Here is a 14,349-nt window from a genome sequence, read left to right on the forward strand (position 1 = left end):
TCGCAATCAACTCTCTCGCACCACGCAGTTCAAAGTACGCTTTACAGCTATGGTAGCCTTCACGCTTCAAAAAGCAAAATGCTCTTTTCAATATCCTTTTTCTTTTTCTGGGAGAAGAAGAAGAAAATTTGGATTGGATGTTTCCTTCTTCAAACTTCCAGGGGCAGGGAAGCTACGATACCCATTAGCAGCATTAGCAGCACCTGGGAGTTTATCATGTGACAGCGAAAACGCGAAAGGCGGAGCAGTATGTCCTGTATGTCCCTTACCGGCTAACACATTTCAAGATGGCGCATGAATATGGAGCGTCTACCCCAGTTCATGCAAATACAAATGTAAAATTTCAAGCCAAAAGGAATACTTGGAATTGATGGTGGAGGTAAATATTCATGAAAAGGACAAGTTTGTGAACAGGCAACACAGATTTTGATAATGAACAACTAAACACGTTACACACTGGACCTTTAAATAAAAACCAACCTATGAGTGAGTTAGACTATATGTTGTAACATACTGACTCCTGCTTAATCCATTTGTGCGTGGCCTAGAAAGTAAGCGTGTGTGTGTGTGTGTGTGTGTGTGTGGCTCATTAATCAGTCTGTAATCACTGTTTGCAGAATTGCTTTGGAATCCACAGTATTTAGATAAGGCCTTTCAAGTGGAGACTTCAAACAGTGAGCAGTGTCTTAGGGGATCAGATGGTACAGGAGCACGGATGCTTAAGTACCATGAAGTACCATGTTTAGGTTCCTGTTAAGGGTTTAGTCTTATTGACACACGCACACACACACACGCACGCACGCACACGCACACGCACACACACACACACACACACACACATTGAATTCACTACAATATTGACTGCATTTATTTAACTGAGTATGTGATCCTTTTAATATGAAATAGCATTTATTTTCAATTTAAATTGATTTTGATATGCTATTACAACTAACACCCTTTGCCTCTGAGGCACAAAACTGAAAATCTACACAAAAGATAGAAAAATGAAATACAGAAAGTGGAGAGGGCAGACCACTGCCTAATGAACACATTTGTTAAGCCTTATTTTCAAAGCCAACATTGTACTGTACTGGGAGAATAAGTAATTATTTAAGAGTTTAGCCTAATGTGATGCTAGGTGAAAGATGAAAAGAGAAATGCAGGCACACTGACTCCAAAGAGATGGATTTAAATGGACAACACAGTCTGATGAAGATAGATGAAAAGCTGAGTGAGAGGTCACGGGGTCACCGTAATAAGTAGGTTTATTTTCCTCTTTGAGTCTACGTGAGTAGTCAAGGTTGGGCCTGCACAACAGGGAAGGCCGCAGGGTCGCAAAACCAATAACATCCTTCCTCTTGAGAGTGTTAATGTGCACAGCAAATTCCACCCCAGTCCAGCCTTGAGTTTCAGCATGTCGGTTAAAGACAAACAGACAAGCAAACAGATGGATGGAGGCATTCAGACTTTCAACCTCCTTGGCAGAAGTAAAAAAACAAAAACAAACAAACTTGCCCTGCTGCATGAATGACGTAGTCTATTGATCAGTGGTAGTTATAAGTGATCTTGTTTTGACTTGTACTTGAAATGATTGGTATCTATGTAACTGAAAGTGACATGAGTAAAATAAATTATGGATGCCTATTAGGGCTGCAACAACAAATCGATAAAATCGATAAAATTCGATTATTAAAAAAATTGGCAACGAATTTCATTATCGATTCGTTGTGTCGCGCAACTATTACGCCACTCAGTCGCGGAGATAAAAAAAATGTTAGTTGAGCGCAGAGAGGAGCAGCCATATGTCAATGGGAGCAGCGTGGAGCGAAAGAAAAGAAAAAAGAGCAGAGTGGGGGTAGAGGAAATACAGAGAGAGACCGGAGAGACCAGTAATGCATACCTGTCAAGTATCCCGTTTTGGCCGGGAAAGTCCCGTATTTTACCCTTCTTTCCCGCCGTCCTCCCGTATTAGTATTTTCCCGTAAATCTCCCGTATTTTATACGTTATTAAAAAATAATAATACCCCGGGCCCGAGCGGAGTAAAAAAAAAAAAAAAAAAACATTCCCAATCTGAGCTCTGTCACTAGCTTCGTGATAATTGCCACCTGCAGTAGCCTACTATGACTACAGGTACTGTAGGTGGCAGTTGTCGCGAGGTTAGTGTGTGACGTCAGATGATGAGTGACAATGCAGGGGGAAAAAAACAGAGACAGATGATGGACGCTACGACAGAGACGGTGCGCTGCCAAAACTTATGAAGGCTTTACTCTGCATTCCCCATAGCAATGCAAGTTCAGAAAGGGTGTTGAGGATGACGTTAGACAACAGAACTGTCTGCGCTCTACTCTCATGTAAAAGTAACCACTCTGGCCCAGCCCAAAAATACACTCCTTCCAAAACAGTCTTAAAGAATGCAAAGTCTGCAACAAATTTGTACAATAACTCACTAAAAGAGTAAAGAAAAGTTATGTGAAATGAAAAGAAAAACTGTAAAAGAAAAGCAATATGAAATGAAAAGAATGTGTGGAATGAAAATAAAATGTAAAGACATGCAATGTTATAAATTGTAAATGTTTTCAGCATTCTGCATCAAGTGGTGATTTTAGCTTTCTTGTACACCTGTCTTAAAATGTAAGGGATACTGGAGCTTGGTTGGGGTGGTGGGACTGCTCGCGGTGGGCGCCGGAAAATTTCCCTTATTTTCAAATCCAAAATTTGACAGGTATGCCATAATGTTGTTCTGAAACACACGGCGGAGGAAGAGAAATGAGTACGACCTAAGTCATCCAAAGTGTGGGAGCATTTCACACTAAATAAATCAAAAACGTGTTAATTGCAAGATAAGCAAAAGCGACACGGCATGGCGCACCACGGTGATGAGTCAGCACCTAAAACGTAAACATGTTGGAGTCCTTGATGAGGAGGAAGGGAGTTCAACAGCACGGTAAAGTCACTACACAATCCTACTTTTGTTCCGTTCTGAAGTGAGGAACGTAACGTCCCTCCAGTAGTACTCTTCTGGTGCTGCCGTTTACTCGTTATCCAGCTGACTAGCATAACAAGCTAGCGTTAGCTCGTTAATAACAGTAGTAAAGCAGGGGTGGTATAGTTTGCAAGACTAAAGGACACGGTTTTATTCACTCGCCTTTTTTGGCCCATTAATTTTTCAATCTGTCATCTATATATTATGTGCTTTGTCCCATATCAGTTATTGTCGACAAATATATTAGTGTGTGGTGTATAAATTAACTTAACTTGCACTTACTACAATGATGGTAATAATTTAATGAATATGTGTGTGTGTGTGTGTGTGTGTGTGTGTTTGTGTGTGTGTTTCTCTCTGCGTGTCTGTCTGTGTGTGTGTCTTGTCTGTATCTGCTATTTGGGTTACTTACCTTTACACAACTAGTAACTAAAACAACAAGTATGTATGTATTGAGTTGATGTAAATTAATGCTTTTTTGTTTTTTTTTATCCGATTCATCGATTAATCGAAAAAATAATCAACAGATTAATCAATTATTAAAATAATCGTTAGTTGCAGCCCTAATGCCTATCGTACGCCAATCATCTCCAGGCAGAAGTTTGTATAATGCATGCACAATAAATGGTGTATCTTATTTTGCAGCTACTCATTGTGATTTGTACTGATTGATAACTAAAATAAGCACCAATAAGGCCATCCCTCTTCATCAACTTCTATCATTTAACCTACACTACCCCCCACATCTGTAAGGTTAGCCCATCCACTAGCTCTGTAACTGAAATGAGGAGTGAGAAGTATGATAATGGACAAGCTGTCAAGAGATGTGGCCTATATGACATAAGGGGTCAAACTTGTCTTGCTTTACATCAATTCCATAGCTTGGATTTGCTAGTTTTGTCATTTTCTGACAATACGATTGACTGGCAAGATTGTGGATCACAAGACACACCGAAACAACCTTCAACTCAAGTACAAAGATATCTGAAGGGCAATGGAAAGCACACACAATCAGACACATTCACAACTGCTGGCTGTGAGCATAATAGAAGCAATACAATAAGAGTAAGAGGTGAGGTCACTGTCATTATTAGACTTTGCTGCTACCCGACTGGCTGGACAGATTCAATGACTGTGAGTTTCACATACCCTCCTCCTCAATTCTCACAGAACTGACTTGGGGATGACAGTGAGAAAACCGCACTATCACATAGCCTGTTTCTCCACTGATAGGGCCTCTGAGATCCACATGCTCTTGTCCCTATGATCGCAGCCACACTGATGGTGAAAAAAGGAAAATGAACTGCATGGTAGGTGAACAGATGGATGCAAGAGACAAAACCATTTCCTATGAATGTATTGAGACATGGAAAGGTGGCTTTTGATAGTTGCTTGTGGCACGAGTGATAGTATTTGGTAATCATTTGGCCGGAAAACTGATCATAGTAACCATGGTAGCCAAGAAAAAGTGCTCAGTTAACTGCGATGGTGTTTCAGGGGAGCCATTCACAGGATCAGAGTGAAGCCATGGGATTACAGTACAGACTATTGTTTACATGGGAATTACTGAGACAAACTGATGCATAAATGTGGCCTCTGAAGTGCATATAATAGGGCTGCAGCTATCGAATATTTTAGTAATTGAGTATTCTACCGTATATTCCATCAATTAATCGAGTAATCATATAAGAAATACTTTTGTTTTATAGTAAATAGCAATAGTAAACAGTGTTTCCTTTAGGATTTTTTTTAGCAGTGGGGGCAGGTCTGTCCGAACAACAACTGGACTCATCCAATAACCTCTCAATAGTTCTACTTGTAGTTAAATGCATTATGTCGGCAGGATAATTTAAAAGTCAACCGCGACAAAAACATTTTTTGTACAGCCCTATTTCTGATACCGTGGTGGCAAAAATTTTGCCGTGGTGGGCCGCCACTACAAAATCAACATAGAGGAAACACTGGTAAATATACAAAAGGTTTCATTTTTAGAAAATGCAACACTTTTATTGCCTGATTTGCATACAATAACAGGAATAGATGCTAATATTTTTAAACACTGGCCGCATGGGCCACCCAGCCCCTAAATTAGGTGTCCAAAGTAATTTTTTGGTGGCCCAAATGTAAATCTTTTTCGCACCCCCTTCATGCCTCTAGCTCTTTACACTGCACAAAAAAGCTGTTCACTAAGCCCAGGTACATGTGACTGTACAAAGCTTACAGCAGGGCTATTCAACTATACTGTTCAGGAGGACACAATCTCAGAAGGCTGATCTGAGTGAAGTTTAGAAAGAATGAAGAATGCAGACATCGTCTGCAATGCTCTGCATGGTCCGATGACGTTATTCACATGCATATTAAGTAGCCACGCGCAGGAGGCACTGGTAAAGAGAGAGGCGCTGGGCTGGTTTGTCTCCACCAGCAGCTAAATTTACCGACAGCTTTCGATTGAGCTTTTTTCCAAAAATTCGCTATTTGCAGAGTAGCATGCTGTAGTTGTGTGTACAACGCTGGACGAGAGACTGCATGCAGACGTTAATGCTACCGTGTAACTTGTCCGCTCCAGACACACTGTATAGTTTTAATTTTTTTGCATCTTAAAATGATCCCAAACTTTCTGTTGTTTTCTCCGCCTGTCTCTTTTTTTAGCCTCTCACTATTTTCGCTCTCTTCCTTCATTTCCTTCAGTCTTCACGGCACGTGTCCACAGCAGCGGCAACACATTGTGCAACAGTAATAATCATCCATGCGGAAACAGCGGTACAGTTCCATCGTTTAAACGAAGCTTCGAGGCAAAAAATATATATATATATAGTATAGGTAAGTTTATGATTTTTAGAAATATACATTACTATCACTACCCTTTAGCTTTGATAACATGTGTCTACAAAATCTAGCCCAGGCTATTTTGGGATATCATTAGTTAAATTACCACAACATTAAAGCTGTTATTTTCAGGGTACAAAACATGGCAACACTGGTATCTTCTGAATACACATTTCAAGTGGATCAGAGGAGAAACAGAGGGGGTTGTATATTTAGTCTTTCCAGACATACAGGATTTCTGAAACATGTAAAATTATTCTAATGACTGCTGGCAGCAAGGCCTGCCAGTGTCTTTCATTGACACAGAAAAAAATTCTGTCTCCATGTTTCTAAGCCAGCACATGCACACAAATTATTCTCAGGTAACTCCTCACGCAAGAAAAAACATGTCCTTTCTTTAAGTTGTCTGCTGTATGCTTCAGTTTGCGTTCATGTCAAGCAAAATAAATAACTGCGGAGGCTGAGTGATGCATATGGTACACAAAAGTGCACAAGAAAGACAAAAGCTATTTGAAAGACAAGTTAACGTGTGAATAACAGACAACATCAAAAACTCACCTCTGTTGTCAACATTCTTCAGTTATTAATATGAGCTTTGTAATACTGACCCTTGACACATTACTCATTCCCATGAACAAAAGACAGACTATGAGTTTTTCATTATGCTTTGGCCAGTTTCCTTCAAATAAACTGCCAGGGAAAAATACTGTGTAGCTCACAATACCAAATCAACCTCTATAATGTGAAGATGTCAACTTTATATTCAGTCATTTGTAGAGAGGGGTAATTTTCATTTTGATTTATAGACAAATAATACCAATCTTTCATCCACTGCTCTTGCAATGCCGCCAAAGGTTACAAAGGAAATTGAGATTTATCTTGAGCGTTGCTGCCAACGTAGAATAAAAGATCAAGTTTTAAATAATCCACACACTTGTGAAAACAAAGACAAATGCAACATAAAAACAAAGTAGAAGGTCGTTCATAAATGCATTCATCACCTTAGCCAAGTAGGTGTATGTTAGTGGGTGTAAAGTGTGTAGAGCATGAGCGAAAGAGAAACAGCCCCACAGAAGAGATGCATAAATAAAGACAGTAAAAAATAAGCTCATTATATAAGTATAGACATATTTAATATTTAATCATAGTGGTCTGTTGGGGTGTAAGAAATGTGATAATAATAAAATTATCATACTATGGACCTAAAAAGTTTGTGTTCCACATGGACGTTAAATTGAGACATTTATGTTAGCGGAGTAGCGTGGGTAAGGAGAAGGTTGATTGGTTGAATTATTAGAACCTAGATTTATCGCTAGACATTGATGCCATAATGACTCGCATAATCAAGACGAGTATACATGATTCAAAGGCAAGGCTTTTGGAGACATTAGAGGAGGAATCAAAAGTAAGGAAAAACAAGACTGAGAGTCTACAGCCATGCTAGGGGCTTTGAGGCTGTAGCTGACTGGCACAGCGGTACCTTCAGCTAAACGTCATCGTACTAACATGCTAATATGCTGATGTTTAGCAGGAGCAATGTTTTAACCATATTAGTTTAAAGTGTTACCGTAGCTAACATTTGCAAATTAGCAAACACAAACTACAGCTGAGGATGGTGGGAATGTCATTAGTTTTGCATTATTTGGGCATAAACCAAAACATTGAGAAACATTTAATTTTGACCTGATGATCACACTAGATAAAAAGTTAAGGCTCACCACATTTATTACAATTCATCCTCATGTGGACACTATTAATCTACAGATATGTTGAGTCTGTTTGGCTGACACGGTGTACACTTCAATCATAGCTAAAAGGTATTTCAAGTTCTAGAGATTATAGATGTTAAAACCTTTCAGAGCCATGAAGAAGTCATCTTGCCCAAGCTTGTTATCTTCTCATCAAACCTCCTCTCACAGCCTCTTTGCATATAAAAGACAGGGTGTAAAAGGAGGAAGACCTTGAGGGGACTCTACACATGACCAGATACACATAATGTCTGCCAAAGGGCATATCCATCACATCAGGGCAAAACTGACTATTGATCAGCAGCCAGGACAACAACGACTTGTATGTCAATCTAAAAATATTTTCTTTTACCTTTTAATTTTCCCTCACCACTTTTTTAATGACACAAAATGGGATTTCCCCCCCAATAAAAATCGTGTTTTGTCTTTTTTTATTTTTTCATTTAGCTGTTGGGGGCACCTGAGAGTGAATAGGAGATGAAGTGGTAGGCAGACTAGAGTACATCAGAGGAAAGAGACAAAAGGATAAACACAACTCTGTGTTCCCCTTTTAGGAGGAATCAAAGCAGCTCCAGTTGCAGGTGTGAAAGTGATATTGTTGTTGTGACAAAGCAGTCACATACCTCGGATCATGCAATGTTAAAAACAGCAGGCAGCAAAATGGCAAATGAGGAAATGTAAGGGACAGCATAAACATGAGAAGGAGGGAAAAAATTTTTTACTTATCTATTTGTAAATAATTAAAGGCACTACTTGTGCTGTTATAAATAATTATACACATATAGAAGAATTATATTGTTACACCATACCAGAAAATAGACAATGTTGTCTGTAGACAATGCAATTAATCTCACTCAGAGGACACAAATCCACACTCCAAACAATAACAATTGCATTTTCCCATCAATGTTGCACTAATTGCGTGCACATAAAAGGCTAAATCCTTTTTACTTATGCTCTATTTCCTCTTTTAATTTGCATTTTCCTTAAAAACCCCATGTTACAGAACTATTATCATAATGAAGGATTTGTTTTCTGATTAGAACTGATGGCCACCCCAAGAGCAAAACCATAAGGTTAAAATATGTGATGGTTAATCTGCAAATGCCTACTGTCTGCCGCAATAATCAGAAACTCTAGTCTTTTCAATAAAGCAAGATGCAATTAATATTAGGGAGAAATTTATTTTCTAATATGATACAACATATAGTTTAAAATATATAAATATATAACATTTGTATTATAAAAATGTTGTATTTATAGAAAACTAGAAACTGTCAAAGTCACTTTGTTACATTAGTTTTCACTAAAACCGAATACATGCATTACTTGCATGTAGTGCTAGTAATGCAGTGCTATTACATTAATTGATATAACATTAATTATTACAGCAACAGCACACTGCAATATAGCATATCTAAAATGTAGTGTAAAGTGTAATGCAGTATTTCATGTATTTCCTTCCCAGCCAACACCGGTATCTATAAAAACTGTTGAAAAGAAAAACAACTCTTGCACATCGGGTCATCTAATATCTTAAAACTGCAAGATCTATAATGGAGTAGGAGAAAACACTAGCCAAGAAGAATAAAAAATGACATGAGAACTACATAACTGTGAAGTTACAACATTTGAATGGAAGTAGGGGCTGGAGCCAAAGAGCAAAAGTACAGCCAAACACCGAAAAACTGCACTTTGCTGCACTGTACCTCACACTTTGGAAGGAGGTATTGTTTACAATGGGGGTCATGTCTGTGAGACTTTATTGCTTTCGGCAGCCATCAGAGCCGCAGCCCAGTGCCAGATCTCTAGAGGAATTATAAATGGAGTCAATTACAATACATTTTGATGCATGGGAAAGTTTAGACATTGACCTGGGGTGATGACAATTCCCCAGGAAGTGCTGAGGAAATCAGTGATGTGCTGGTGCTATACTTGAGTCTCTGCCTTCTGCAATAAAAAGAATAAGGAACTCACAGGGGCACAATGGTTTACCCCCTTTTCCCCAACAATCAACCATCTAAACGCTGGTCATGCACTTACTTGAAAATGGTCATTTCTCTTTCCCAAGACATAGTTCTTCTGTGATATTGTTATGATATGTTTCAGGTGTCACACAAACAACAGAAAGGTATGAGTTAGGAGTCTTCAACTGGGTGGCTGCAAGAGTTTTTTTTTTTTTTTTTTAAAGGCAAGGCATTTGGTGCATTAAAGATACTGATGGGACATGAGTGACCGTAGCCTGAGGTGCCAAGTGTCTGTTTTCATGCAGTTTTTGACTGTACTATTGTCAGTGCTGGCTGAGTTGTTGAAATGAGTGAGCTGTTGAGGGAAGTAGATGGCTAAGCTGGAGGATATTTTTGAGTTAAAATTCAGCTCTGTCCTCATCAAGTTAAATTAACAGATAGTCTCTGCTATAATTGGGAAAGCCACACATGCTAGTACAACAACTAATTAATTACAGTTTGTTAATCACTGCTTAGTGGCTAAATGACTGAAAACTGGTCAACTGGATCAACTTTGACTGAACAAGTAAATACAAACAGATATAATTTCAACATAAAACAACAATAACAGACTTGTAATGCCAAAACAAACCAGACTGTATGTACAGAAACAAATAGATTCTGGATGCAGGGGAAGGGCATGACTTGTGTGAGTGTAGTAGACAGGAGAGATGCTCAGAGATGGGGGTGTGGCGGTCGTGATAGCCTGCAGAGGTTGACTCATGCCTCTAACCTCATTCACAACTTCAAAGTTACACCTTATCACACAGCCGAGGCGATTTCACCTGACACCTTCAAGGGACACACTTCAGTTGACATTTCTAGAACTAAAACCAAAATTTGGCTACCCTGAGATCTGCAAAACGCAGCACAAAGAAATTACTAAATGAAGCAAAAACAAAACCCTAGCTTTTAAATATTTCAAATTAAGTACATCAATTAATATGCAGTATAATATGCAGCCATTACCATGGTGTGAGCCCTAGGGTGACACGCTCACACACACACACACAAAACACAGCACACACACACACACACACACACACACACACACACACACACACACACACACACACACAGGAGTACAACATGACCAATTTATCTGACATACTTTGGAATTCCATTTCAAATATGAATATAGGAAGGATTGCTCTGAAATGAAAGGTTTCGATATAAACATATTTGCCATGCTATCATCTTCAATTATGTGTGATTTACTTTCTAAATCATGTATCATAGCCAAATTCGAGAGGGTTAAATATGCCGTTTGCAATGTAGCCTATACATTTTATGTCATATAAAAAAAACAGCAACTGTATAATTCTGAATGTCTGATGTTTGGTGCTGAGGTAATGTACAGTGAGTTTATTAGCTTTTTAGCTAAAAAAAAAACAAAGCAGCATGCTGCTGCTGCAAAATAAGGTTGATGAGAGCAAAGTTGGGAGCCAAAAAACCAACCAAAAATTTACTAAAAACAGCTTAAAGGTTCCATGAGAAGAACTGCAGAGTCAGGTGATAATTCTCTGTGGATTCAGTGAATGCTTTTCATATCTTTTTCATGAAAACTTGTCACCGTTAATCCATCATAACTGACCTCAAGTTGACCACAGTGTTTTATAAAAAGGAAACTAGTAACTAAAGCCACCGCTGAAGCATATGTTTTTAAGTATCACTTCAAAATTTAAAATGACTAAACTCTAGTGGTCAATTGAGGAATAGTCTAGATAAACGACAGTACATTTCCAGGATAATTGCCTCACATCTGGCGCTGTCGGCTGTTCCGCCAGATGTCCCTCGCCTTCCGCTCTCTGTGTATCGCCGTTCTCAAACTCTGTTCCCTTCGGGAAACAACCACAAACTTCGATGTTCGATGTTCACAGCATTTACTATCTAACTGGGATTGTAATTGGTTTATAGAAGTGCAAACAACCCGGAGCGTTTTTTTTTCTCCTATCCTGGAATGTATGTTTTGTCAGCCTGTTCTCATGAACCATTCGTTCAAAAAGCTACGCAAAGTAAAGCACTGTATAATTCGTAAGCATTCCACGTTTTTTTGGCTGTATTCATTACATTGATTGTTAACGTATAGGACTTTCAAGCCAGAGAGCGGAGTTCGCTTCCCAGGGAAAACTAAAGCCTTTCAACCAGGAATTGTGTCCCTTGTGAGTGTTTTAATCCTAACCACGATCTTTTTCCTAATCTTAACTAGTTGTTTTGGTGCCTAAAAAAACCATAATGTCCGCAGAAACGTCCGGCAGATCGCGGTGCTTTGTACCCAGCTCAAAGTCACCTATTTTCAGGTAACTAAACGACCAACTACCAATGATACAACAGAGGTCTGTAGCCTGCGTCACGAAGCTCTGTAGTGCCTTAAAGGAACACGCCGACTTATTGGGAATTTAGCTTATTCACCGTAACCCCCAGAGTTAGACAAGTCGATACCCTTCTCATCTCCGTGCGTGCTGTAAAGCTGTCTGACGTCTCCAGCGGCATCAGCCCATCACAGAACAGGCAGGTGAATGGTTCCAGTAATCCTACTGCTCCGAATAAGTGACAAAATAACGCCAACATGTTCCTATTTACATGTTGTGATTTGTAGAGTCACAGCGTGTACAAAAAACAACGTAACATGAGACACAGCCATCTTCTAACCGTAAACAAACCCGGGAACTATATTCTCAGGCGGAAGAATATGGTACGCCGAGTGATATGCTCGCAGCAAGCCTGTCTAAGAATATAGTTCCGGTTTGTTTTACGGTTAGAAGATGGCTGTTTCTCATGTTACGTTATTTTGTACACGCTAATGTTACATGACAATATGTAAAGAGGAACTATGTTAACGATAATTTGTCGCACTATCTGGTTCCGAACAGTAGGCTAGTTGGAACCAGTTACCTGCAGGATCTGTGCTGGGCTAAGCTAATGCTGGACCCGTCAGACAGCGTTACAGCACGCACGGAGATGAGAAGGGTATGTATCGACTTGTCTTACTCTGGGGGTTACGGTGAATAAGCTAAATTCCCAATAAGTCGGCGTGTTCCTTTAAACAACTAGCAACTGCCGCTCGGCGTCACGTGACCAGCCGGCGGCCTCCTTATTTCGTAGGATGTCATACGTTTTGGTGTGAATACATATTCGTACGATATCATACGGACCATGACAATGCCTTGGTGTAATAAAGCAAGACTTTCCGCATCGCTGTGGAGTAAGGTCAAGCAACGTAAGACTAGTTGAGGAGTGGACCCCTAACTCCAACTGGATACCCTGCTTTTTGGATAAACAGTACTTCAGCTCAACAGTAAGCCAATCTTTAAGACTTGCTTTACAGATGCACCACTTTCTATAATACAACCCCAATCACTGCTACTGTAACCTTTAGTGAAATAAAGATAAACTAATTGATTTATTTAAGTTCACATTAATGCTTATGGAATTTCTAAGTAATCTCAGTGGGGAACTGATGGTGAGTTGTCATTAACAGCAGCATCAAGGTCATCTGGCTGGGTATATTTTTTGCCTTGATTGTAAGTCTTCATACTTTTTTGCTTTTCCGCTCTATTACACATTCACATCCAAAACATCTTGCTTAGATTTTCCTGTCTCTCCCTCATCCTGTATCTTAGTCATTTTTTGTTATCTCTCTTTCCCCTCCTGTCATTCAGGTCTCTGTTATGTTCCCATTTGTAGCTCAATAGCTCCCTCTGTGAGAGATACCATTGCCAGACAGAGGAAACTCTTTGTATGGGCATATTTAAACATTGGTTTCTGGTTGAGACAGCTGAGTTTGACTCTTTCTATACAGTTCATAAGGAGGATTGCTTACTCAGAACTTGACAGATGTAAATTGCAAATACTTGTTTCACACAATGGAATGGTTTATTTGACAACAGTGTTTTTATTGTGATGATGGAAATAAGTTATGGTACTGCTTAAATAAACTGTGAATGTAAAATATAACCTTTGATCATGCTCTTATTAAACTCTGAGATCTTCAAGGAAAACAGATGCATATATTAGGATTAGTAATACCTTACACTACAAGAGGTAAATCTCATTGACCTTGCATACAGTGGACACACACACACAAATATATATATATATATATATATATATATATATATTCATCTATTTCATTTGCAAAAATCTGTCTGCTCAAATTATCACCTTGACCGCTGAGCATATTTTAGATCTTAATTTGTTTATGCTTAACCGTCTAACATGTGTGGTGGTGCATGACTCATGAGAAGAGTGTGAGGGTGGAAAATGACTCAGGAACTGTTTGTCTCCCTCTCTTCCTTTTGATGAACCGAAGCAGAAATATTTGTTCCCCCAATCATCACATATTGGAATAAAACCTTCATTTACATACATATTCTTGCTGTTTGTCCAGAAAAAAATATCACATACATTATTACTCCGTGTTCGCCATGGACATGTGAGTGAAGAATTTCTTTCTTTTTCTTTTATGGGATTCACAAGTTTGATAATATGACTTTGCAACTGAAAGGGTCTACATCAGGTTTTTGTTCTGATGTAGATTCCACACTTTGGGAAATGTGTTTACACACTTTGAGATTTAGATGCACGGATATATACTGTACCTCGTACTATATCTGTCCAAAACATTATCCTAGTTTAGCATAAAGACTATTTTTACTACTATGTTTTATTTATTTCTAACAAGTAGTATGCACAATTATTGTAGGGTGCTTTTGTAGATGTTGCTCCATCCCTAGAAACAGAAACAGCTAGCCTGGCCCCAAAACTCACTTAGCATTAACATAG

General features: G+C 39.0%; 1 protein-coding gene across 1 annotated transcript in view; it reads right to left on the reverse strand.

The window, feature by feature from the left end:
* diaph2 (diaphanous-related formin 2) overlaps positions 1-14,349 on the reverse strand; it is a 420,870-nt gene that overhangs the window by 109,385 nt on the left and 297,136 nt on the right. The gene's annotated exons all lie outside the window — the stretch shown is intronic.

Source organism: Perca fluviatilis, chromosome 10 (assembly GCF_010015445.1).
Source record: "Perca fluviatilis chromosome 10, GENO_Pfluv_1.0, whole genome shotgun sequence".
NCBI lineage: Eukaryota > Metazoa > Chordata > Actinopteri > Perciformes > Percidae > Perca > Perca fluviatilis.